Genomic DNA, 6286 nt, shown 5'->3' with positions numbered 1-6286 from the left:
TAAAAACAAAACTATCCTTACTTGGTGGTAAACTAGCAAGGAGCCCGAGAGAGATCTCTGGTCTCCCGAGGTTCAGCCTCTTCTCAGGAGACCTTACCTCGCCCGGGCTCCCCAAACCGCGCTGTCTCCTTGCGCAGATCCGAAGGGGGACGCTGAAGGATCGCCAAGCCGTCTCGACTGCAACATGAAGAAATCTTTCCCCGTTCTGCGTGGAGGTAAGGGACGCGAAAACGCCAGTTTAGATCCCGCAGGTCGCAAAAAAGGCCAAGCTGTTCGTGCAAGATGGTTAGCAAGAAAGCCAGCGCATTTCCTGCTGCGCTGTCGCAAGTCCGTTTCGGTTTCGGGTGAATCTCAAGAACAGCCCCGAGAGCTGTGGAGTCCGGTGTCCGTCCGACCGCCTTCAGAAAAGGTTTGCTTTAGAATTAAGCGAGACTCGCAGGACCGAAGAACTTCCTGCTCCTCCTTTTTATCCGGTATTCCCACGACAACAGTTTGGGCGCACAAAAGAAAATATTTCAGAGCCGCTATAAAATATTTTGCGTGCCCCAACCGCACCCCCGTGAGACCTGCGGTTTGCCCGAAGCGATTATTGCTAATTCTAGTAGAATAGGATTCATTGTTAAATTGCAACAGAAACAGAAGGAAGGGTGTGATCTCCCTCACGGAGGAAACTCATTCTGTGTCTAATGGCTGAAGGGCCATTTCAACTGCCAGGAGTAGATCCCAGTACTTAAATGATTACAAGGAGAGGGATCTGAAACATCTGCTGCTCATCCCAGGTTATTTTCCTTGAGGAATAACTGTCAGTTGTCCTGTCTCTATGGAATGCTCTGCTTCTGCACATTGGAACTACTGGAGAGCTCGTGGGACGGATTGGTTACGAGAGTCAGAGTAGGATCTGGGAGACCAGCATTCATATCATAGCTGCCAAGTTTTCCCTTTTCTCGCGAGGAAGCCTATTCAGCATAAGGGAAAATCCCTTAAAAAAAGGGATAACTTGGCAGCTATGATTCATATCCCTACTTGGACATGAAGCTCACTACGGTAGGTGCCCTTGGGCCAGTCACTGCTTCACAGCCTAACCTACCTTACAGTGTTGTTGTGGGGAATAAATGAGGAGAGGAAGAACGAGGACACCACCTTGGTCTCATTGTAGAAGAACGTGGGATATAAATGCAATAAATTCATTTAATTCTGTAGGATTTAGTGGGGTTTGGGGTTGGGGGGAGTTATTGGGCTGTTGTTTTTATTTTGATTATATATTTTGTGGTTTTATATTTTGATTTTTTTTCCTGTGAACCCCCTTGAGACCTTCGGATATATGGGCAGTACTGTATATAAATTCAATTATTATTATTAATAATAATGAGTTAACAGTACTTAAAAAGTATCACCTGCTACATTCCTAAACTTTCCTTCTGCTCACCTGCACAAACTTTGCTTTCATGTCTCTTTTCTTTCCCTTCTGAGTAGCATGCTCTTTTTCATTTTACTTAGTGAGGATTAGTGCCTGCAAGCCCAGACTGGCTGCAGATATTGTGTAGGTCGTGTGGTGCAGGGGAATAATAACAATAACAATAACAATAATAATTCATTAATACCTCGACCATCTGGCCGGGTGTCCCCAGCCACAAAATATTAAAAATACAATAAAACATCAGACATTAAAAACTCCCACAAAAAGGGCTGCCTTCAGATGTCTTCTAAAAGTCTCACACAAGGCTTCAGCCACATGGTTCCTGCACGCTGGAGGACAGCCAGCCAGCCACGTTATGCAAGCAGAGGAAGGCCTGACACAACTTCCTCCACCCTCTTCCATTTTGTTTCCTCCTGCCTTCATATTAAGCCCTTAAGTCCACCATAGTTTATCTGCTGCAGTTTTGTCCATGTGTCTACTCTTCAGGAGAGTCAAGGATTCCCAGAAGTCATTACTGGAGTTGGGGATTGTCTGGCTTTTGTCCTTTTAATTTGTGTGATGTCAAGTTAGTGGGGAGGCATTCAGAACTGGAAGTCTGCCCTGGGTAGAAATAGCCAGCTATATAGTCTTGGATAAACTGTTGTAGTGAAGATAAAATGGAGACTCCTGTGGATGAGCTCCTTGGAAGAATGGCAGCATCCAAATATGATCAAATTACTCATTAGGAAGAACATTAGGAAGAACTTCCTGACAGTAAGAGCTGTTCGGCAGTGGAATTTGCTACCAAGGAGTGTGGTGGAGTCTCCTTCTTTGGAGGTCTTTAAGCAGAGGCTTGACAGGCATATGTCAAGAATGCTTTGATGGTGTTTCCTGCTTGGCAGGGGGTTGGACTGGATGGCCCTTGTGGTCTCTTCCAACTCTATGATTCTACTAAATCTTAACTGACATACATTATTATTATTATTATTATTATTATTATTATTAGTGTGTATATCACCCTTTATCCATAGATCTCAGGGCAGTTCACAATATAACATTGCAATAAAAATAACCAAAACCTAGCTAATAAGCTGTTACTTTTGAGATGGCTAGTAGCATTTTTTTAAAAAAATATGTTTTTGTTTGACTCCCCTCCTCTCCCTGAATTGGTGCATTGTCCTAAGAATCTTACATTGGGGTAGAAAATGAGGCAACAGTTTCTCTTCTCATTCTTCCTGTGAGATGACTTTCTCTGTAACAACTTGTTGGCTGTTTTGTTTGTGAGGCATTGTGATGTAATAACATGAATATAAAGGATTTTAATCTAGGGTTTAAAACATGTGTGAATTTCAATACTCTAAGAAAAAGTTTATCCCAGTACTGCAAAGTGGGATATAGCAACTATAGGTGTCTCAAGGAGAATCCAATTGAAAAGGCTCTATTTTAAATGGAAGTGGCCCTGTTTCAAAGAGGAGGGCCTATCTTACAAATACAATAGTAGTTGATAGCAGACACACAATTGTGTTAAATGACTGGCAGTAATAAGTGAAATAAGAATAGGCTGGGGAAACTACCCATTCACATGGGAGACAAAAGTGGAACAATAACACATTTCAAATATCTACCGTATTTTGAGTTCAAAACCAGCACAATCAAATTAACTTTGCCATTTTTAAAATAGGTTAAATAAAAAAATTTCTTCAGTAGCACCTTAAAGACCAACTAAGTTTTTATTTTGGTATGAGCTTTCGTGTGCATGCACACTTCTTCTTCGTATCTGAAGAAGTGTGCATGCACACGAAAGCTCATACCAAAATAAAAACTTAGTTGGTCTTTAAGGTGCTACTGAAGGAATTTTTTTATTTTACTTCGACCCAGACCAACACGGCTACCTACCTGTAACTTAAAATAGGTTTTCAGCTCTAAGCAGTTAGCAAGTTCTATAAAATTCCCCTTTTAAATGCACAGTGGTTAGCTTGTTGCAAGCTAGTTTTAACCTCTCAATATAAGATTCCTGGTAATTCCCTTCTATCCCTCTTAAAAAGAATGCACATTGTTTGAATATATTCAGTCAGACATTGTGGCAGTAACATCACAGGAAATAACATGGAGGGCCAAGTCTACTATTATAAGGACCAGATGGAACCCCTATCTTCAATGGATAACAACTACTGGATCAGAAGACATTCAGTGGAATTTAAAGACATTGTGCCTGTGGCTGAGGACAACTGTTTAAACCCTTCCAATGGATTATGGGTGGGGGAGGGGTGGAAAGGGAAAGGAAAGAAAAAATGGTACAGGAAATTAAAAATTGGAAGGAGAGAATGTAATGTATGTAAAAATCCTTGTACTTTAATAAAAATCTTTAATTAAAAAATAAAAAGAATGCACACGACACAATCTTGTGTAAAAAGTATAAAATACGTTTACTCACACACATTCAGTTCACAAATGGATCCCTGAAGGCAGACTTCAGTTACAAAATACATACACATGGAACTATCCCATATGGGAGTTAGTTCCAAGTGATTGCAGACAGGGAGTCACTGCTGCTCACATGTCAAAAGCAAGATGGAGAAGAGAGAGTGTGCTGCCTGTCTTGCCCCTTTTGGTACCTGGGCAGGCAAGATCAAGCCCACCTCTAGTCACATGCAGATGAAGTTTGTCCCAGCCCAGGAGGAAACAGGAAGTTTTCTACTGGCTGGACCAAGCCTTGCATGTCCACTCTAGGAATGTTGTACTTGACTGCTATGTGTTTCACATCCCACATCAAGTTGTTTCCCTGTATGGATGACATACTGTCTGACCATAGTTTGGAGCAGGTAAAGGTTAAAAGATAAAGGACCCCTGGATGGTTAAGTCCAGTCAAATTTAACTATGGGGTTGCAGCACTCAACTTGCTTTTCAGGCCGAGGGAGCCGGCGTTTGACCACAGACAGCTTTTCCAGGTCATGTGGCCAGCATGACTAGACCGCTTCTGGTGCAATGGAACACCGTCACAGAAACCAGTGCACACAGAAACACCATTTACATTCCTGCCAGAGCGGTACCTATTTATCTACTTGCGGTGGCATCCTTTCGAACTGCTAGGTTGGCAGGAGCTGAGACAGAGCAACGGGTGCTCACACCGTCGTGGGGATTTGAACCACCGACCTTCTGATCGGCAAGCCCAAGAGGTTCAGTGGTTTAGACCACAGCGCCACCCGCGTCCCTACTAGTTTGGAGCATAAAGGACCCATCTTTTGGTCAAATAAGTGGGTTGCCCATGGTATTTTGGTCTGCACCTGGCCTTGTATTTGCATTTTCCTGTCTCCCCATTCATGAGGGATGCCCACATGATGCCCAACTCATCCTAGTGTTGTCCTTGTGGGATTACTGAAGCACATGGGCGTACCCAGGATCAAAGCTAGGGGGGCACACCAGCCACGCCCCCCAGCCACGCAGCCACCCAATTGGCTAGCTGGCAATGACATGGCCAGGATCCCCCCCAGGAGGCATGGACAACATCCATGCCCCCCAGAGGAAAGGGGGCCGTTTACAAGGCAGCACACGGAGCCACCCGCACTTGTGCTTCTGCCTCGCCCGCTCCTTTAATGGCAGCGGTGACTAAAACGAGGCAGCAGCAGCAAAGCTGCCTCTGTTGAAGGAAACCTGGACCTGGACCTGGGCTAACTTCAGCCCACACTCCTTTAAGTCACAGCGAGCACAGCACAGAAAGTATGTATGCAAATGAGGTGCCGCGGAGCATTGTGGGGCAGCACTTTCTGTGCTGTGCTCACTGTGACTTAAAGGAGTGTGGGCTGAAGTTAGCCCAGGTCCAGGTCCAGGTTTTTTTCAACGGAGGCAGCTTCGCTGCCACTGCTGCCATTTCGCTTCAGCCAAGCAGGCTGAGGCAGAGCACAGCAGGCAGCGTCCCTGCCTGTTCTCTCCAGCTACCCTACTTCTTAGGGGGGCAGCTGCCCCCCTGCCCCATGCTGGGTACGCCCATGCTGATGCAGTCAAATACAACATTTCCTATTTGCCCAGAGTGGACACACAGGGGAATGTTGCTCCAGCCAGGAGGACTTCCTGTCACTCCTGGTCTGGAGCCTCCCCCCCCCCTGCATGTGACCAGGTAGATGGGCATGACCCTGGCAGACCCTATAAAACAGCCAGTCACACAGCTATATTTGTCTTTTCAGCCTTTTTCCATTTTCCTTTTGGACCATGGCTCATCCCTATAGAGGATGAAACCACACTTTGTATCTCTATAAATGTAACTGCAATTATAAACTAAAGCCTGCCTTCAGGAAATGACTGAAGGCAGAGCCAGTATGGTGTAGTAGTTAAGAGCGGTAGACTCGTAATCTGGGGAACCGGGTTTGCGTCTCCGCTCCTCCACATGTAGCTGCTGGGTGACCTTGGGCTAGTCACACTTCTTTGAAATCTCTCAGCCCCACTCACCTCACAGAGTGTTTGTTGTGGGGGAGGAAGGGAAAGGAGAATGTTAGCCGTTTTGAGACTCCTTAGGGTAGTGATAAAGCGGGATATCAAATCCAAACTCTTCTTCTTCCTCTACTATGAACTTGCTTTTCAGGCCAAGGGAGCCAGCATTTGACCACAGGTCATGTGGCCAGCATGACTAGACCGCTTCTGGTGCAATGGAACACCGTGACAGAAACCAGAGTGCATGGAAACACCATTTACATTCCTGCCGCAGTGGTACCTATTTATCTACTTGCGCTGGCATGCTTTCGAACTGCTAGGTTGTGGTGATTACACGATGAAATTGTGCTGGCATGTGTGGGAATGACTGCGATCTGGTGCTGGCAAGCCACACCGATCTTCAAGAGTGTGGGCATTAGCGCAGCAAACCGGCTAATGTCAGAATGAGAAACACGTGAAGAAGGA

This window comes from Zootoca vivipara, chromosome 16, assembly GCF_963506605.1.
Source record: "Zootoca vivipara chromosome 16, rZooViv1.1, whole genome shotgun sequence".
In the NCBI taxonomy this organism is placed as follows: domain Eukaryota; kingdom Metazoa; phylum Chordata; class Lepidosauria; order Squamata; family Lacertidae; genus Zootoca; species Zootoca vivipara.
Note: the sequence above shows the minus strand (reverse complement) of the source record.